General features: G+C 38.2%; 1 pseudogene; it reads right to left on the bottom strand.

The window, feature by feature from the left end:
- Vmn2r116l-ps9 (vomeronasal 2, receptor 116 like, pseudogene 9) overlaps positions 1-14,092 on the bottom strand; it is a 62,964-nt pseudogene extending 48,872 nt beyond the window's left edge.
- Positions 14,093-19,839: the final 5,747 nt, after the last annotated feature.

Below are 19,839 nucleotides of genomic sequence, written 5' to 3'. Positions count from 1 at the left end.
TCTGCCTCTCTGAAGGTTTAGCTCTCCCTCCCATGGGTTTGGGTGCAGAGAACTGTTTATCCGGTCTGTTCCTTCAGGTTCCGGCGGTGTCTCAGGTGCAGGGGTCCTGCAGCTCCTGGGCCCTCCCCCACGGGAACCCAGAGGCCTTATACAGTTTCCTCTTGGGCCAGGGATGTGGGCAGGGGTGGGCAGTGTTGGTGGTCTCTTCCACTCTGCAGCCTCAGGAGTGCCCACCTGACCAGGCGGTGAGGTCTCTCTCCCACAGGGTCAGGGAGCAGAGAGCTGCTGTGGGCCGGGATCCGAGGGTCAAATTTATAAACTTTTGTGTTGGATTTATCATTTGTTTTTTAAATTAGTATTGTTATCTGGTCATGAAACTGGAGCTTCATGAATGAGATTAGCATTCTTTTGAAATCCCAAGGGCAATACTCAGTCACTAACTATCTTGGAGAAGCTGGTTTGAAACATGGCCTGGGGAGAAAATTCAGAATAAATTTCATATTTCAGTGCATAGGAGTTAGGCTTCTGGAAATTTTAATACCTGCAGTTAGAGTCTGTAAAGCACATTCAATTTCTTTTTGTACTTTGGTCAATTTCCCAAAGAAAGAGCTCTCTATTTTTTTAACCTACTTTTAATAGGGGTTATCAAACCCTGGGTTTCGGTACCCTGGGACATTGAGCCTTGACAGGACAAAAGGCCTCTCCTCCCACTGATTGTTAAAACAAGTTGAGCTCAACAATGCTAGGTGAACCTAACCCATACACTATATACTGCAGGGGAATATGTGGTGGGGAAATAAGGGGGATATATATCGGGAATGCCAATATGGGTGAGGTGATGGAAAGGAATGGGAGCTTATGGACAGGAAAACAGGAAGGTATGCTGGTATGTTCTGTAGGGCTTAATTTGTGCATGGATAGCATTTAAATTTAGTTTTTTAATATAATGTTTTCTCCATTATGATGATAGAAACTTTTGCTCTGTATAATAGTCTGGACTGGCATTTACGTCTTTTAGAGACTGCAAGACACCTATCCAGGCTCATGAGCTTTTAGAGTCTGTTTTGAGAACTCAGGTGTAATTCTTATAGGTGCCTTTGTATGTTACTGGGGCTTTTTCCTTGCCCCTTTTAATATTCTTTCGTCATTCTACAGATTTAGTGATTTGATTATTATACAGTGTGAAGACTCTTTTTTTTAATCGTTATTAACTTGAGTATTTCTTATTTACATTTTGATTGTTATTCCCTTTCATGGTTTCCAGGCCAAGAGCCCCATAACCCCTCCACCTCCCTTTCTATAGGGGCTTCCTCTCCCCATCCTCCCCCATTACCTCCCTCCCCCAACAATCACGTTCACTGGGGGTTCCGTCTTGGCAGGACCAAGGGCTTCCCTTTCCACTGGTGATCTTACTAGTCTATTCATTGCTACCTATGAGGTTTAAGCCCAGGATCAGTCCATCTATACTTTTTGGGTAGTGGCTTAGTCCCTGGAAGCTCAGGTTGGTTCTCATTGATGTTCATATGGGGTCTCTAGCCCCTTCAAGCTCTTCCAATCCTTTCTCTGATTCCTTCAACAGGGGTCCCGTTCTCAGTTCAGTGTTTTGCTGCTGGCATTCGCCTATGGATTTCCTGTATTCTAGGTGTTTCTGTCAGGAGAGATCTACGTCCGGTTCCTGTCGGCATGCACTTCTTTACTTCATCCATCTTATCAAGTTTGGTGGCTGTATATGTATGGGCCACATGTGGGGCAGGCTCTGAATGTGTGTTCCTTCTGCCTCTGTTTTAAACTTTGCCTCCCTATTCCCTGCCAAGGGTATTCTTGTTCTCCTTTTAATGAAGGAGTGAAGTATTCACATTTTGGTCATCCTTCTTGAGTTTCATGTGTTCTGTGCATCTAGGGTAATTCAAGCATTTGGGCTAATAGCCACTTATCAGTGAGTGCATAACATGTGTGTTTTTCTGTAATTGGGTTACCTCACTTAGAATAATATTTTCCAGTTCCATCCATTTGCCTATGAATTTCATAAAGGCATTGTTTATGACAGCTCTGTAATATTCCATTGTGTAGATGTACCACATTTTCTGTATCCATTCCTCTGTTGAAGGGCATTTAGTTCTCTCCAGCTTACAGCTGTTATAAATAAGGCTGCTATGAACATTGTTGAGCACGTTTCTTTGTTATATGTTGTGGCACCTTTTGGGTGTATGCCCAAGAGTGATATAGCTGGGTCCTCAGGTAGTTCAATGTCCAATTTTCTGAGGAACCTCCAGACTGATTTCCGGAATGGTTTTATCAGTCTGCACTCCCACCAACAATGGAGGAATGTTCCTCTTTCTCCACATCCCTGCCAGCATTTGCTGTCACCGGAGTTTTTGACCTTGGGTATTCTCACTTTTGTGAGGTGAAATCTCAGGGTTGTTTTCATTTGCATTTCCCTTATGACTAAAGATGTTGAACATTTCTTTAGGTGTTTCTCAGCCATTCGGCATTCCTCATCTGAGAATTCTTTGTTTAGCTCTGAACTCCATTTTTTAATAGGGTTATTTGTCTCCCTGCAGTCTAACTTCTTGAGTTCTTTGTATATTTTGGGTATAAGCTCTCTATCTGTTGTAGGATTGGTAAAGATCTTTTCCCAATCTGTTGGTTGCCATTTTGTCCTAACAACAGTGTCCTTTGTCTTACAGAAGCTTTGCGGTTTTATGAGATGCCATTTGTCGTTTCTTGCTCTTAGAGCATAAGCAATTGGTGTTTTGTTCAGGAAATATTCTCAGTGCCCATGTGTTTGAGATGCTTCCCCACTTTTTCTTCTATTAGTTTGAGTGTATCTGGTTTGATGTGGAGGTCCTTGATCCACTTGGACTTAAGCTTTGTACAGGGTGATAAGGATGGATCACTCTGCATTCTTCTACATACTGACCTCCAGTTGAACCAGCACCATTTGCTGAAAATGATAACTTTTTTCCATTGGATTGTTTTGGCCCCTTTGTTAAAAATCAAGTGACCATAGGTGTGTGGGTTCATTTCTGGGTTCAATTCTGTTCCACTGGTCTATCTATCTGTCTCTGTACCAATACCATGCAGTTTTTTCACTGTTGCTCTGTAATACTGCTTGAGTTCAGGGATAGTGATTCCCCCTGAAGTCCTTTTATTGTTGAGGATAGTTTTAGGTATCCTGTGTTTTTTGTTATTGCAGATGAATTTGCAAATTGTTCTGTACAACTCTCTGAAGAATTGGATTGGTATTTTGATGGGGATTGCATTGACTCTGTAGATCCCTTTTGGTAAAATGGCCATTTTTACTATATTAACCCTGCCGATCCATGAGCATGGGAGATCATTCCATCTTCTGAGGTCTTCTTCAATTTCTTTCTTCTGAGGCTTGAAGTTCTTATCATACAGATCTTTTACTTGCTTGGTTAAAGTCACACCGAGGTGTTTTATATTATTTGGGACTATTATGATGGGTGTTGTTACCCTAATTTCTTTCTCGGCTTGTTTCTCTTTTGTGTAGAGGAAGGCTACTGATTTGTTTGAGTTAATTTCAAACCCAGCCACTTTGCTGAAGGTGTGTATCAGCTTTAGTAGTTCTCTGGTAGAAATTTTGGGATCACTTAAATATCCTATCATATCATCTGCAAATAGTAACATTCTGACTTCTTCTTTTCCAATCTGTATCCCCTTGACCTCCTTTTGTTTTCTGATTGCTCTGGGTAGAAGTGAAGACTCTTTTTTGGTCCAATCAAATTGACTTTCGGTAAGCATCTTGTATGTTTATAGACATTTCTTTCTTTAGGTTGGGTAATTTCATTCTACAATTTTGTTGAACAAATTCTGGGACTTGGAGCTAGGAAAGTTCTTTCGATCCCTATCATTCTTAGAATTGGTATTTTCACAGGTTCTCAGATTTTCTGGAAGTTTTATATCAGGATCATGTTATGTTTACCTTTTTACATTTTTTCACCTTTATGAAGTTAGGTATTTCTTATTTACATTTCGATTGTTCTATTTTCTAAGCCTGAGATTCTCTTCTTTCACCTCTTATATTCATTCTGTTGATAACGCCTGTTTCTGTAGCTCCTATTCTTTTACCTCAGTTTTCCATCTCCAGGATTCACTAAGTTTGTGTTTCCTTTATTGCTTCTATTTCCATTTTCATGTTGAAGAGTTTTATTTACTTTCTTCACCTGTTTGACTGTGTTCTCCTGTATTTCTTTAAGGAATCCATTAATTTCTTCTTTAAAGGATTGCATCATTTTCATGAAATTTAATGACATTTTCTCTGGCGAAGGGCATCTGTGTTTTTTCCAGCTTCTGGCTATTATAAATAAAGCTGCTATGAACATAGTGGAGCACGTGTCTTTGTTGTATTTTGGAGTATCATTTGGGTATATGCCTAGCATTAGAATAGCTCGGTCCTCAGGTAGTGCAATGTCCAATTTTCTGAGGAACCTCCAAACTGATTCCTAGAATGGTTGTACAAAATTGCAATCCCACCATCAGTAGAGGAGTGTTCCTCTTTCTCCACATCCTTGCCAGCATCTGTTGTCACCTGTATTTTGGTCTTAGCCATTCCACTGGTTGTGAAGTGAAATCTCAGGGTTGTTTTCATTTGCATTTCCCCAATGACTAAGAATGTTGAACAGTTCTTTAGGTACTTCTCACCCATTTGATATTCCTCAGCTAAGAATTCTTTGTTTGGCTCTGTACCCAATTTTAATGTGGTTATTGGACTCACTGGAGTCTACATTCTTGAGGTCTTTGTATATATTGGATATTAGCCCTCTATCAGATGTAGGATTGGTAAAGATCTTTTCCCAATCTGTTGACTGATATTTTGTCCTAATGACACTGTCCTTTGCCTTACTGATTTGCAGTTATATAAATTCCTGTATGTTGATTCTTGATCTTAGAGCATAAGCCATGGGTACTTTGTTCAGAAAATTTTCCCTAATGTCCATGTGTCCTAGGCTCTTCCCCACATTTATTTCTATTAGTTTAAGTGTATCTGGTTTTATGTGAAGGTCTTTGAGCCACTTGGATTTGAGCTTTGTACAGGGTGATAAGAATTGCATTCTTCTACATGCTGTTCTACCATTTGTTGAAAATGCTATCTTTTATCCACTGGATGGTTTTTGCTATGTTGTCAAAAATGAAGTGACCATAGGTGTGTCAGTTCAATTCTACTGTTTCCTCAATTCCACTCCATTGATCTGCCTGCCTTTCTCTGTGCCAATACCATACAGTTTTTATCACTATTGGTCTGTAATACTGCTTGATGTACATATCAGGGATGGTGATTCCTCCAGAAGTTCTTTTATTGTTGAGGATAGTTTTCACTATCCTGGGGTTTTTATTATTCTAAATGAATTTGCAAATTGATCTTTCTTTTTTTTTTTTTTTGTTCTTTTTTTCGGAGCTGGGGACCGAACCCAGGGCCTTGTGCTTCTTAGGCAAGCGCTCTACCACTGAGCTAAATCCCCAACGCAAATTGATCTTTCTAACTCTATGAAGAATTGAGTTTGAATTTTGATGGGGAATGCATTGAACCTGTAGATTGCCTTAGACAAAATGTCCATTTTTACTATATTAATCCGGCCAATTCATGAGCATGTGAGATCTTTCTATCTTCTGAAATCTTCTTCAATTTCTTTCATCAGATACTTAAATTTCTTGGTCTCCAGATGTTTCATCTGCTTGGTTAGAGTCACAATGAGGTATTTTATAATATTTGTGACTATCATAAAGTGTGTCCTTTCCCTAATTTTTTCTTAGCCTGTTTATCATTGACTAGAGAAAGCCTTCCAATTCATTTGAGTTAATTTCATACCCAGCCACTTTTCTGAAGTTGGTTATCAAGCTTAGTAGTTTCCTGGTGAACTTTTGTGGTCTCTTAAGTATACTATCATTTAATCTGCACATAGTGTTAATTTGACTTCTTCCTTTCACATTTGTATCCTTTTGACTTCCTTTTGTTGTCTGATTGCTTCGGTTAGGAATTTGAGTAGTATATTGAATAAGTAGGGAGAGAATAAGAAGGAGCACTAACAAATTCCTTCTATGAAGCCACAATTACACTTATACCTAAACCACACAACGACCAAACAAAGAGAGAGAACTTCAGACCAATTTCCCTTATGAATATCAACACACAATTACTCAATAAGATTCTTGCAAACTAATTCATCTGGAATAACAAAAAACCCAGGATAGCTAAAACTATCCTCAACAATAAAAGGACTTCAGGGGGAATCACTATCCCTGAACTCAAGCAGTATTACAGAGCAATAGTGATAAAAACTGCATGGTATTGGTACAGAGACAGACAGATAGACCAATGGAATAGAATTGAAGACCCAGAAATGAACCCACACACCTATGGGCACTTGATTTTTGACAAAGGAGCCAAAACCATCCAATGGAAAAAAGATAGCATTTTCAGCAAATGGTGCTGGTTCAACTGGAGGTCAACATGTAGAAGAATGCAGATCAATCCATGCTTATCACCCTGTACAAAGCTTAAGTCCAAGTGGGTCAAGGACCTCCACATCAAACCAGACACACTCAAACTAATAGAAGAAAAACTAGGGAAGCATCTGGAACACATGGGCACTGGAAAAAATTTCCTGAACAAAACACCAATGGCTTACGCTCTAAGATCAAGATTCGACAAATGGGATCTCATAAAACTGCAATGCTTCTGTAAGGCAAAGGACACTGTGGTTAGGACAAAACGGCAACCAACAGATTGGGAAAAGATCTTTACCAATCCTACAACAGATAGAGGCCTTATATCCAAAATATACAAAGAATTCAAGAAGTTAGACCGCAGGGAGACAAATAACCCTATTAAAAAATGGGGTTCAGAGCTAAACAAAGAATTCACAGCTGAGGAATGCCGAATGGCTGAGAAACACCTAAAGAAATGTTCAACATCTTTAGTCATAAGGGAAATGCAAATGAAAACAACCCTGAGATTTCACCTCACACCAGTGAGAATGGCTAAGATCAAAAACTCAGGTGACAGCAGATGCTGGCGAGGATGTAGACAAAGAGGAACACTTCTCCATTGTTGGTGGGATTGCAGACTGGTAAAACCATTCTGGAAATCAGTCTGGAGGTTCCTCAGAAAATTGGACATTGAACTGCCTGAGGATCCAGCTATACCTCTCTTGGGCATATACCCAAAAGATGCCTCAACATATAAAAGAGACACGTGCTCCACTATGTTCATCACAGCCTTATTTATAATAGCCAGAAGCTGGAAAGAACCCAGATGCCCTTCAACAGAGGAATGGATACAGAAAATGTGGTACATCTACACAATGGAATATTACTCAGCTATCAAAAACAACGACTTTATGAAATTCGTAGGCAAATGTTTGGAACTGGAAAATATCATGCTGAGTGAGCTAACCCAATCACAGAAAGACATACATGGTATGAACTCATTGATAAGTGGCTATTAGCCCAAATGCTTGAATTACACTAGATGCCTAGAACAAATGAAACTCAAGACGGATGATCAAAATGTGAATGCTTCACTCCTTCTTTAAAAGGGGAACAAAAAAAAAGATTCTTGCAAACTGCATCCAAGAACACATCGAAAATGATCATCTGTCATGATCAAGTAGGTTTCATCCCAGGGATGAAGGGATGGTTCAATATATGGAAATCCATCAACGTAATCCACTATGTAAACAAACTCTAAGAAAAAAACACATGATCATCACATTAGATGCTGAGAAAGCCTTTCACAAAATTCAAAACCCCTTCATTTTAAAAGTCTTGAAAAGATCAGAGATTCAAGACTATAACTAAACATAGTAAAAGCAATATAGAGCAAATCAGTCACCAGCATCAAACTAAATGACAAGAAACTTGAAGCAATCACACTAAAATCAGGGACTAGACAAGGCTGTCCACTCTCTCCCTGCTTATTCAGTCTCTGCTGGTTTTTTCTCTGCATTTCTTTTAGATAGGACAAATTTGGGTAGAAAGTTTTGTGAGTGGGTTTGTATCTGTTCTAGATCCTGCCTCGTTACAGAAGGTGGCCTCTTCAGGTTCCATGTCTCCATCTCAGCTGAAGTCACCCATATTTACTCCTCGGAGGCTCCCCACCCCAGATCTCTGGAACTTCCTACAAATTCCTACCATTCCCACACTCCCCAACATCTCTGGTCCTCTAGACCTCTCTCCTGTGTCTCCCCACATCTGATTCTACCCCCATCATCCTCCCCATTCACTCTCACATTCAGATCCCTCACTCCCTCTGCCTCTTACGAATATTTTTCCCCTCTGAAGTGAGATTCAAGCATTCTCTCTTGGGCCTCCCTTCTTATTTAACTTCTTTGGGTTTGTGGGGTATATCATGGGCATTCTGTTCATTTTAACTAATATCCACTTATCAGTGAATTCATACAATGCATGTCTTTGGGTCTGGGTTACCCTACTCAGGAGGATATTTTCAAGTTCCATTCATTGGCCTACAAAATTCACATCTTTATTCTAAACAACTGTATAATATTTCATTGTGTAAATGAACCATATTTCTTTATCCATTCTTGTGTTGTGGGATGCGCCCATTGTTTTCAATTTCTGGCTATTATGAAGAAGTCTGCTATGAAAATAGTAGAGCACATATCCTTGTAGTATAGGGTAGCAGTTTTTGAGTATATTTCCAGGAGTAGTATAGCTGGGCCTTCAGGTAGAACTATTTCCAATTTTCAAAGAAACCACAAGATTGATTTTCAGAATGTCTGTACAAGTTCATAATACCACCAGCAATGGAGGAGTGTTCCCCCTTTCTTCACACCCTCACCACAATGTGCTGTTGTATGAGCTTTTGATCTTAGCCATTCTGATTGGTGTAAGGTGGAATCTCAGAATTGTTTTGATTCACATTAACTAAGTATGATGAACATTTTTAAGTGTTTGTTGGCCATTAAATATTCCTCTGCTGAGAATCCTCTGTTTAGTTTTGTACTCTATATTATAATTCTGCCATTTAGTTTGTTGGAGTCTAAAGTCTTATTCTTAAGTTCATATTTGGGTTATTAGTCCTCTGTCAGATGTACGGTTAGTGAAGATATTTCCCAATTTGCATGCTGCCCATTTGATTTATTGGCAGTGTCCTTGGCCTTACAGAAGCTTTTCAGTTTCATGATGTTCCATTTATTCATTGTTGATCTTATAGTGTGAGCCAATGCTATTCTGTTCAGAAAATTGTCTCCTGTACCAATGAACTCAAGTTCTCTCTTCTATGAGATTTAGTGTATCCAGGTTTATGTTAAGGTTCTTGATCCGTTTGGACTTGAATTTTGTGCAGGATAATAATTATGGATCTGTTTTCATTTCTCTACATATGCAGACATCTAGACTAGAACCATTTGTTGAAGATGCTTTCTTTTTTTATTTATATGTTTTGGCTTCTTTGTCAAAAATCAAGTGATCATAGGTGTGTGGGTTTATTTCAGGGACTTCAATTAAGTTCCATTGATCACCCTGCCTGTTTCTGTAATGATACTATTCACTTCTATTACTATTGCTCTGTAGTAGAGGTCAAGGTCTGGGATAGTGATTTCTCCAGAAAGTTATTCACTGGTCAGGATTGCTTTTGATATCATGAAGTTGAGAATTTCAAGGTCTATTTAAATATGTGTTGGAATTTTGATGGGAATTTTATTAAATCTGTAGGTTGCTTTTGGTAAGATGGCCATTTTCACTGCTAATCCTGCCAATTTATGAGCATGGGAGATCTTCCCATCTCCTTATATCTTCTTCGATTTCATTTTACAGGGACTTGAAATTCTTGTCATACAGATCTTTCACTTGATTGATTAGGGTTACACCAAGATGTTTTATATTATCTGTGACTATTGTGTTTTCCTAATTTCTTTCTTGGCTGATTCATCAATGTATAAAGAAGGGATATTTATTTGAGTTAATTTTATATCAAGCAACTTTACTGAAATTATCAGCTGTAGAAATTATCTGGTAGAATCTTGAGGTTCACATATGTATACTACTACGTCATTTGAGAATGGTAATAACTGATTCTCCTTTGCAATTTGTACCCCCTTGATCTCCTTTTGCTGTCTCATTACTCTAGCTAGAACTTGAAGTACTATATTGAATAGATAGAGAGAGTTGGCAATCTTGTCTTGCCTCTGATTTTAGTGGAATGACTTCAAGTTCTTCCCCATTTAATTTGATGCTGGCTATTCTCTTGCTGTTTATTATGTTTGGATGTGTGACTAGAATCCTTGATCTCTCCAAGCCTTTTAACATGAAGAAGTGTTGGATTTTGTTGATGTCTTTCTCAGCATCTAATGAGATGATTATGTGATTCCCCCCGCCCGGATCTCTTTATAGAGTGGAATATAGTCATGGATTTTTGTATATTCATCCTTGGGATGAAACCTACTTGATCATAGTGAATGGTGTTTTTGGTGTATACTTGGTTTCATTTTGTTAGAGTTATATTCATTTTTATGTTGATATTCAACATAAAAATTAGTCTGAAGTTCTCTTTGTTGAGTCTTTATGGTTTAGGTATCAGGGTAACTATGGCCTAAAAGTATGTATGATGTAGCATGATTCTGTTTCTATTTTTTCAGCAATTTTTAGTGGATATTTTATTTATTTACATTTCAAGTGTTCTCTTCATTCCAGGTTTTCCCTCTGGAAAGCCCCTCTCCCATCCTCCTTCACCCTCTTCTATGAGGAGCATTGGTATTAGCCCTTCCTTGAAATTCTGGTAGAATTCTGCACTAAAACCATGAAGCCCTGGGCTTCTTTTTTTCTTTCTTTCTTTCTTTCTTTCTTATCCATTTCTTTCTTTCTTTCTTTTCTTTTTTTTTGTTTTGTTTGTTCATTTGTTGACTTTTAAAGAATGTTGCTATTTCCTTAATGGTTTTGAGGCTGTTTAGATAATTTACTGATCTTGTTTTAACTTTGGTATGTGGTATCTGTCTAGAAAATCATCCATTCAACTTATATTTTCCAGTTTAATGGAGTAGGCTTTTTTAAGTAACACCTAATGATTTTTTTAAAATTTCCTAATTTCTGTTATTATTTAATTCTTTATGAAGGGTTAAATCTCATGCCTTTTCCTCATCCAACTTAGCATATTTGTTGGTATTCTCCTTGATCAGCTCATTTTGGGCAGATACACTGGTGAGAAATTATGGATGTAGTTTCTGACATTAATAATAGGCACAATCCCACTGCAAACTCTCATCCTCTGGCTTTTATAATCTGTCTGTCCCATCTTTCTCAATATATCTTGATCATTATGTGTTAAGGTATTTAGGGATGCATCTGTCCATCCATTAGTACTGGCTCCACAGCTGTGCATTTTGATTGGTTGAGATTTCCTGTAGTGGTCTCCAAGTATTGCAAAAAGACATTTTCTTGATGTGGGGTGAAGGCTACACTTATCTGTGTTTTGTGCATTCTATATTCAAATGCTGTTTCACATTCACAGATACCTTGTTGCAGTCTGGATGGCAGGGTCAACCATCTACAGTCTATGTGTTATATAATAATTGTTTCCAATTGTTTATGGATGCAAAGACTATGTTCATTAATGATCCAGTTCTCTGATTGGTTTATCAATAGCTAATCAGACAATGGCCTGTGGAGAAAAGAAAAGGGCAGGACTTCCCATTTCAGCAGGTTTTCTGAAAGAGACAGAAGATTAGGGAGAGAAGAAAAAAGGAAAAGGGGTAGACACCATGTGGATGGACCAGGATGATTTTCTATGAATTCATGTGAAGAAATCAGTCATGTGGATCCATATGGAACAGAGTGAGCCAGTACATAAACAGATGGCTAGTAATGGGGCATATGGCTTGGGAATAGCAGCTTCTCAGGTTAGGATAGCTCAGAACCTGCCCAGTTTAGTGCTTGCAGTTTGTTAATAAGAATACCAGGTCTATGTGTCTACTATTTGCATGCTAAAGAAGGCTAGAACTGATGTAGAAATTCCTGGAGTTACTCAGGTATATAGGAGGCAAAGAAAACCCTCAAGAATTACTTTTACAGGGGATTTACCATCTACCTCTGAGAGAGGTTCACCCAAGAGCAATAGAAATACTCTACATTTTGAAACTTTCTTACACAGCCCTGCCAACAACTCAAAAGATGGCTTCCTTTGTCTGATATTGGGGTTTTGTTATTCAAGATCACTCAATATGGTCTCTTCTAATTCCATCTATTTCCTTGCAAATTCATAATTTTATTTTTTACAGCTAAACAGTATTCTATTTGTCAGCTGTAGGACATTTAGGTTGTCTCAATTCCTAGCTATTATGAATGGAGCAGTAATGACAAAGTACCTCTAGAGTAGGATGTTAAGTCCTTTGGACACATTCCAAAGAGTGGTATAACTGAGTCTAGGATAGATTCCTTTTTACTTTGTTGAGAATTCTCCACGCTGATATTCTTAGTGGTGATACAAGTTTCGGTCCCACAGTGAGTAGGGTTTGCCTTTTCTCCAAGAGCCTTAATGCTTGATGCTTATTTCATGGGGCATTTCTATTCTGACTTGGGTAAAATGAAATCTCAAAGCTATTTAATTTGCATCTCTCTACTTTCCAGAGATGTTAAACCTTTTTGAAAATATTTTAATCACTTTTCATTTATTTGTATTTATATGCATTGGTGTTTTATGAGTGTATATGTCTGACGATGTCAGATCTTGATGCTATGGTCAATTGTGAGCTGCAATGTGCAAGCTGGGAATTGAACCTAGGTTCTCTGGAAGAGCAGTCAGTGCTCTCAAACACTGAGTCATCTCTTCAGCCTAAACTTAGTCATGCTATTTTTATTTTTAATTATATTTTATTGTATGGGGAACTCTCTATTTATGTCCCAGTCGATTTTTGATGAGTCATTTGTATTTTTTAATTGTGGGTGAGGATATGTTATTTATTACATTTTTTTCATTATTTATATGCAGTCAATCTTAACCTTCTGCTACATGAATAGCTGACAAAGATTCTCTCACACTCTGAAAGCTTCCTCTTCATTTAGATGTTCACAAGTGTTTGAGTTTTATTAGGTCCCAGTTGTGAATAATTGGCCTTAATGTTTGGACAAATAAAGTCAGATTTCCAAAGACCTTTCCTATACAATGTCATATGGGCTGCTGCCTAGGTTTTCTTCTAGCAGTTTGACTGTTTCAAGTTTAGTGTTTCAGACTTCGATCCATTTGGAGTTAGTTCCTGTGCAGCATGAAAGATACAGAACTAATTTACAGATACAGAATAAAGATACAGAGTAAAGTAGGAGTGGGAATGGTTATCATGATATTAAATCTATGCATCTTTGATCATGTGATGTCTTTCCATCAATTACTGCTTTTGATGGGGAAGAGTCAGTAACAAAAACAAATACAGTAATTTCACAAAAATAATGAGGTGAATTTTTCATTAGAAGACACTTGTATGTTTTTCTTGTTTCCCTACCATGGTTCAGAGACAGCACCAATAGAGTACTGATTAGAGAAAATATCCTTCACAGATATAGCACCCATGATTAATTAGTAAAATGAGGAGGGAATTGGGAAAATAAGAATAGAGAGAGTAAAGTAGGAGTGAGAATCATAGTACATGTTTTACAGGCATGAATAACAGTAGATAAAATATCTCACAGTAGTTCACCAAGACATTGACGGGGTGTATTCTGCCCAGGCAATTGTCCAGGAAGAATCTCAACTCCTGTACCTCTTTTCAGCTTCCATAGGCTCACCTGGTTATATTCCAACCATCAAGACACCTACTGTGTGCTTCTCTGTACAATGGATTGACACGTTTCTACCTGCTGTTTTTCTAATATTGATGTCTAGAAGGGACAGAATCTCATTGGCTGCTACCCTTGTGCTTGACCTGGTGCAGGCCAGATGGTGAAAGTTGGTGCTGAATTGACTATTCCTTTGAAAAGAAAAGTTCCAATAAGCTTATTTCTTTTTTCCTTATTTATTTTTATGCTAAAAGTAGAGTTTATTGTTCCTTACTGGGACTCTTCCATTGAGTCTCTCAGAAGCAACTTTTAATCCACCACCATACCGAGCAATCTCATGAACCATGAATATACTTTTTAAATTTTATATGTCCAATTTAAGGAAAAGAATTTTCTCATCTTCTATATGTAACAAAAGCACGTTCATTACTAATGGATAAATTCTGTATGTTTTCATTATTGACAAAATATCTTCAGGATGAGTTTGGAGGGTTATATCAGAGACACATTTAGCTGTTACTTTTGAATTTGTGGTGATGTACAGTGGTGTGATGTGGTTTGTACAAGTAAAAGCCACTCACCTCATGGCATTGTTGCAATGTCTCCCAATGAGAAACCTTCAATGACTAACTTACTTCCCTTTAAAATTTTGTTTTGTTTTTCATTATTTGTATGAATACACAAATATCTACCTGTTGAGTGCTGGTGCCCAAGGAGGCCAGAAGGGGCTATTTGATTTCCTGAATCTGAAGTTACAGGCAGTTTTTAGCCATGTAATATGGGTTCTGGGAACCAAATTCAGCATCTCGGCAAGAGAGTTACATGCTCTTATACTGAGCCATCTTCCCAAGCACAAGATCTCTCCAATTAAAGACTTCACTATGTCCAAGTCACAGCACATATTAAAGCTCATCACCATTCATTGGACATGTCATGTACAATCAATAGGAACATCCAGTTATTTATGGATGCAAAGACTATGTTGATTAATGATTCAGGTCTATGAGCAATATGCTTATTAGGGTAGTGGGCAAAAATCAACATTTAACCTACACATACGTGGTTTTCCTCAGACTCCCAAGTCTGTATGCAGTGAAATTTGTAGTCCTGGATTCATAAAATTCCTCCTAGAAGGAAAAAGGAGCTGTGGTTTGACTGCATTCCATACCCAGAGAATGAAATTTCCAATGAGACAGTTAAGTGTGTGCTGTATGGAGAAATTCTCTACTTCTAACGAATAGGCCATTTTTTATGAGAATTGAGGACATTTGAACTCAGATTCTCACATTTACTTTAAAGAATTTACATAATGAGTAATATCCCTAGCCAAAGTTTTATTAATAAGAAAATGAATGTTAAGCAAAGTTTAGTGGTGCACCTACTTTCTTCATTCAGGAGGGAGAGATAAGCAGATGTCTAAGTTGACAAGCAGAATGATTTTCATAACAAATCCCAAGACAGCCAGGGCTACATAGTAAGAAATTGTTTTAAAAATAATTTTATTGCAAATAAATTGCCTTCTCAGAAATATCTTTGATTGTTATCACAGGGCTTAGAGGACTCATCAGTGCTCCTCTCTGTGTCTTCTCAGGTTATGTACAACATACAAAGAATGACTAGGTGCTTTCACACTCTCATCCAGATTTCAGTACACAAAAGATGATTGGCAGAAGTGATTTGACTGTGATAGTAGCTAAAATTCCTCTCTTTCATATACTGGGAGGAGCTGGTGGAGGATTTGGAATGAGAAAGATAAATATGTTTCCCTAGTGGATGTTTCTCCAGATATCTCTGGACATGGTCAAGTGTGACAGATCTTCAAATATCTCTGGTGGAAGAGGGAAGAAGGAAAAACATGGTATGCTACCCTCATTCTTATAACGCTCACACTTGCATCCAGGCTTAAAACATAGGCAGCTCTCAATTACCTCAGACTCAAAGAGTTATCTAAAAATAGTTTTCATGTGTTTCCAAGGAAACCACTTTTTACCTGATTTTGTCTTGATTCCATGGTGCTGAATTCCACAGGTTTAGGTGAAAAATGTTCCCCAGAGCAAAGCCTCTATTCTCTACTAGGCCCCACACACAGGACAGAGGCCATATTGTATTTCAAAGTATGGCTAGTCCAATTTTCAAAGTTCCAATAAGAGTTCTACAACAGCCTTAATACTGTTTTAAAGTCCAAAGTTCAAAGTCTCTCCTGAAACTCAAGATAATCTCTTAACTGTAACACCCAATGAAATATAAGTAAAAATTCTGATCACATACTTCCCACATAAAATGACACAAAACATGCTTTAGCATTTCAAAAGAGAAGAAAATGACCAAAGTCAATAAATACTGGATCAGTGCAAAACCAAAAACAGGCAGGGCAAAACAAATTCTGCATCCCCATTTCTGATGCCAAAGCATTTTTCAGTACTTCCAACCCCTTCCACTTTGTTGTCTGCGTTGTTGTAAAATTATTTAAAAAAAATAAAAGTCGGGGAGGGAGAGCTAAACCCTCAGAGAGGCAGACACGCCTGGGAAACCAGAAGAGACTGCACTGTGCACACACATCTCGGACGCCAGAGGAAAACACCAGACGCCATCTGGAACCCTGGTGCACTGAAGCTCTCGGAAACAGCGGCACAGATCTTCCTGGTTGCTGCCGCCGCAGAGAGCTCATGGGCAGCACCCCGAGAGCGAACATGAGCCTCGGGACCACAGGTAAGACCAACTTTTCTGCTGCAAGTGACCTGTCTGGTGAACTCAAGACACAGGCCCACAGGAACAGCTGAAGACCTGTAGAGAGGAAAAACTACACGCCCAAAAGCAGAACACTCTGTCCCCATAGCAGGCTGAAAGAAAACAGGAAAACAGGTCTACAGCACTCCTGACACACAGGCTTATAGGGCAGTCTAGCCACTGTCAGAAATAGCAGAACAAAGTAACACTAGAGATAATCTGATGGTGAGAGGCAAGCGCAGGAACCCAAGCAACAGAAACCAAGACTACATGGCACCATCGGAGCCCAATTCTCCCACCAAAACAAACATGGAATATCCAAACACACCAGAAAAGCAAGATCTAGTTTCAAAATCATATTTAATCATGATGCTAGAGGACTTCAAGAAAGATGTGAAGAACTCCCTTAGAGAACAAGTAGAAGCCTACAGAGAAGAATCACAAAAATCCCTGAAAGAAGGCCAGGAAAACATAATTAAACAAGTAGAAGCCCATAGAGAGGAGTCACAAAAATCCCTGAAAGAATTCCAGGAAATCATAAATAAACAAGTAGAAGCCCATAGAGAGGAGTCACAAAAATCCCTGAAAGAATTCCAGGAAAACACAATCAATCAGTTGAAGGAATTAAAAATGGAAATAGAAGCAATCAAGAAAGAACACATGGAAACAACCCTGGATATAGAAAACCAAAAGAAGAGACAAGGAGCTGTAGATACAAGCTTCACCAACAGAATACAGGAGATGGAAGAGAGAATCTCAGGAGCAGAAGATTCCATAGAAATTATTGACTCAACTGTCAAAGACATTGCAAAGCGGAAAAAGATACTGGTCCAAAACATACAGGAAATCCAGGACTCAATGAGAAGATCAAACCTAAGGATAATAGGTATAGAAAAGAGCGAAGACTCCCAGCTCAAAGGACCAGTAAATATCTTCAACAAAATCATAGAAGAAAACTTCCCTAACCTAAAAAAAGAGATACCCATAGGCATACAAGAAGCCTACAGAACCCCAAATAGATTGGACCAGAAAAGAAACACCTCCTGTCACATAACAGTCAAAACACCAAATGCACAAAATAAAGAAAGAATATTAAAAGCAGTAAGGGAAAAAGGTCAAGTAACATATAAAGGCAGACCTATCAGAATCACACCAGACTTTTCGCCAGAAACTATGAAGGCCAAAAGATCCTGGACTGATGTCATACAGACCCTAAGAGAACACAAATACCAACCCAGGTTACTGTATCCTGCAAAATTCTCACATAACATAGATGGAGAAACCAAGATATTCCATAACAAAACCAAATTTACACAATATCTTTCTACAAATCCAGCACTACAAAGGATAATAAATGGTAAAGCCCAACATAAGGAGGCAAGCTATACCCTAGAAGAAGCAAGAAACTAATCGTCTTGGCAACAAAACAAAGAGAATGAAAGCACACAAACATAACCTCACATCCAAATATGAATATAACGGGAAGCAATAATCACTATTCCTTAATATCTCTCAACATCAATGGCCTCAACTCCCCAATAAAAAGACATAGATTAACAAACTGGATACGCAACGAGGACCCTGCATTCTGCTGCCTGCAGGAAACACACCTCAGAGACAAAGACAGACACTACCTCAGAGTGAAAGGATGGAAAACAACTTTCCAAGCAAATGGTCAAGAAGCAAGCTGGAGTAGCCATTCTAATATCAAATAAAATCAATTTTCAACTAAAAGTCATCAAAAAAGATAAGGAAGGACACTTCATATTCATCGAAGGAAAAATCCACCATGATGAACTCTCAATCCTAAATATCTATGCCCCAAATACAAGGGCACCTACATGCGTATAAGAAACCTTACTAAAGCTAAAAACACACATTGCACCTCACACAATAATAGTAGGAGATTTCAACAACCCACTCTCATCAATGGACAGATCATGGAAACAGAAATTAAACAGAGACGTAGACAGACTAAGAGAAGTCATGAGCCAAATGGACTTAATGGATATTTATAGAACATTCTATCCTAAAGCAAAAGGATATACGTTCTTCTCAGCTCCTCATGGTACTTTCTCCAAAATTGACCATATAATTGGTCAAAAAACGGGCCTCAACAGGTACAAAAAGATAGAAATAATCCCATGCGTGCTATCGGACCACCACGGCCTAAAACTAGTCTTCAATAACAATAAGGGAAGAATGCCCACATATACGTGGAAATTGAAAAATACTCTACTCAGTGATAACCTGGTCAAGGAAGAAATAAAGAAAGAAATTAAAGACTTTTTAGAATTTAATGAAAATGAGGGACAACATACCCAAACTTATGGGACACAATGAAAGCTGTGCTAAGAGGAAAACTCATAGTGCTGAGTGCCTGCAGAAAGAAACAGGAAAGAGCATAGGTCAGCAGCTTGACAGCACACCTAAAAGCTCTAGAACAAAAAGAAGCAAATACACCCAGGATGAGTAGAAGGCAGGAAATAATCAAACTCAGAGCTGAAATTAACCAAGTAGAAACAAATAGGACCATAGAAACAATCAAAAGAACCAAAAGTTGGTTCTTTGAGAAAATCAACAAGATAGATAAACCCTTAGCCAGACTAACGAGAGGACACAGAGAGTGTGTCCAAATTAACAAAATCAGAAATGAAAAGGGAGACATAACTACAGATTCAGAGGAAATTCAAAAAATCATCATATCTTACTATAAAAGCTTATATTCAACAAAACTTGAAAATCTGCAGGAAATGGACAATTTCCTAGACAGATACCAGGTACTGAAGTTAAATCAGGAACAGATAAACCAGTTAAACAACTCCATAACTCCTAAGGAAATAGAAGCAGTCATTAAAGGTCTCCCAACCAAAAAGAACCCAGGTCCAGACGGGTTTAGTGCAGAATTCTATCAACCTTCATAGAAGACCTCATACCAATATTATCCAAACTATTCCACAAAATTGAAAGAGATGGAGCACTACCGAATTTCTTCTATGAAGCCACACTTACTCTTATGCCTAAAACACACAAAGACCCAACAAAGAAAGAGAACTTCAGACCAATTTCCCTTATGAATATCGACGCAAAAATAATCAATAAAATTCTGGCAAACCGAATCCAAGAGCAGACCAAACAATCATCCACCATGATCAAGTAGGCTTCATCCCAGGCATGCAGGGATGGTTTAATATACGGAAAACCATCAACGTGATCCATTATATAAACAAACTGAAAGAACAAAACCACATGATCATTTCATTAGATGCTGAGAAAGCATTTGACAATATTCAACACCCCTTCATGATAAAAGTCCTGGAAAGAATAGGAATTCAAGGCCCATACATAAACATAGTAAAAGCCATA

This window comes from Rattus norvegicus, chromosome 12, assembly GCF_021556685.1.
Source record: "Rattus norvegicus strain SHRSP/BbbUtx chromosome 12, alternate assembly SHRSP_T2T, whole genome shotgun sequence".
NCBI classification, from domain to species: Eukaryota; Metazoa; Chordata; class Mammalia; order Rodentia; family Muridae; genus Rattus; species Rattus norvegicus.
Note: the sequence above shows the minus strand (reverse complement) of the source record. Positions and strands in the feature narration are given on the sequence as shown.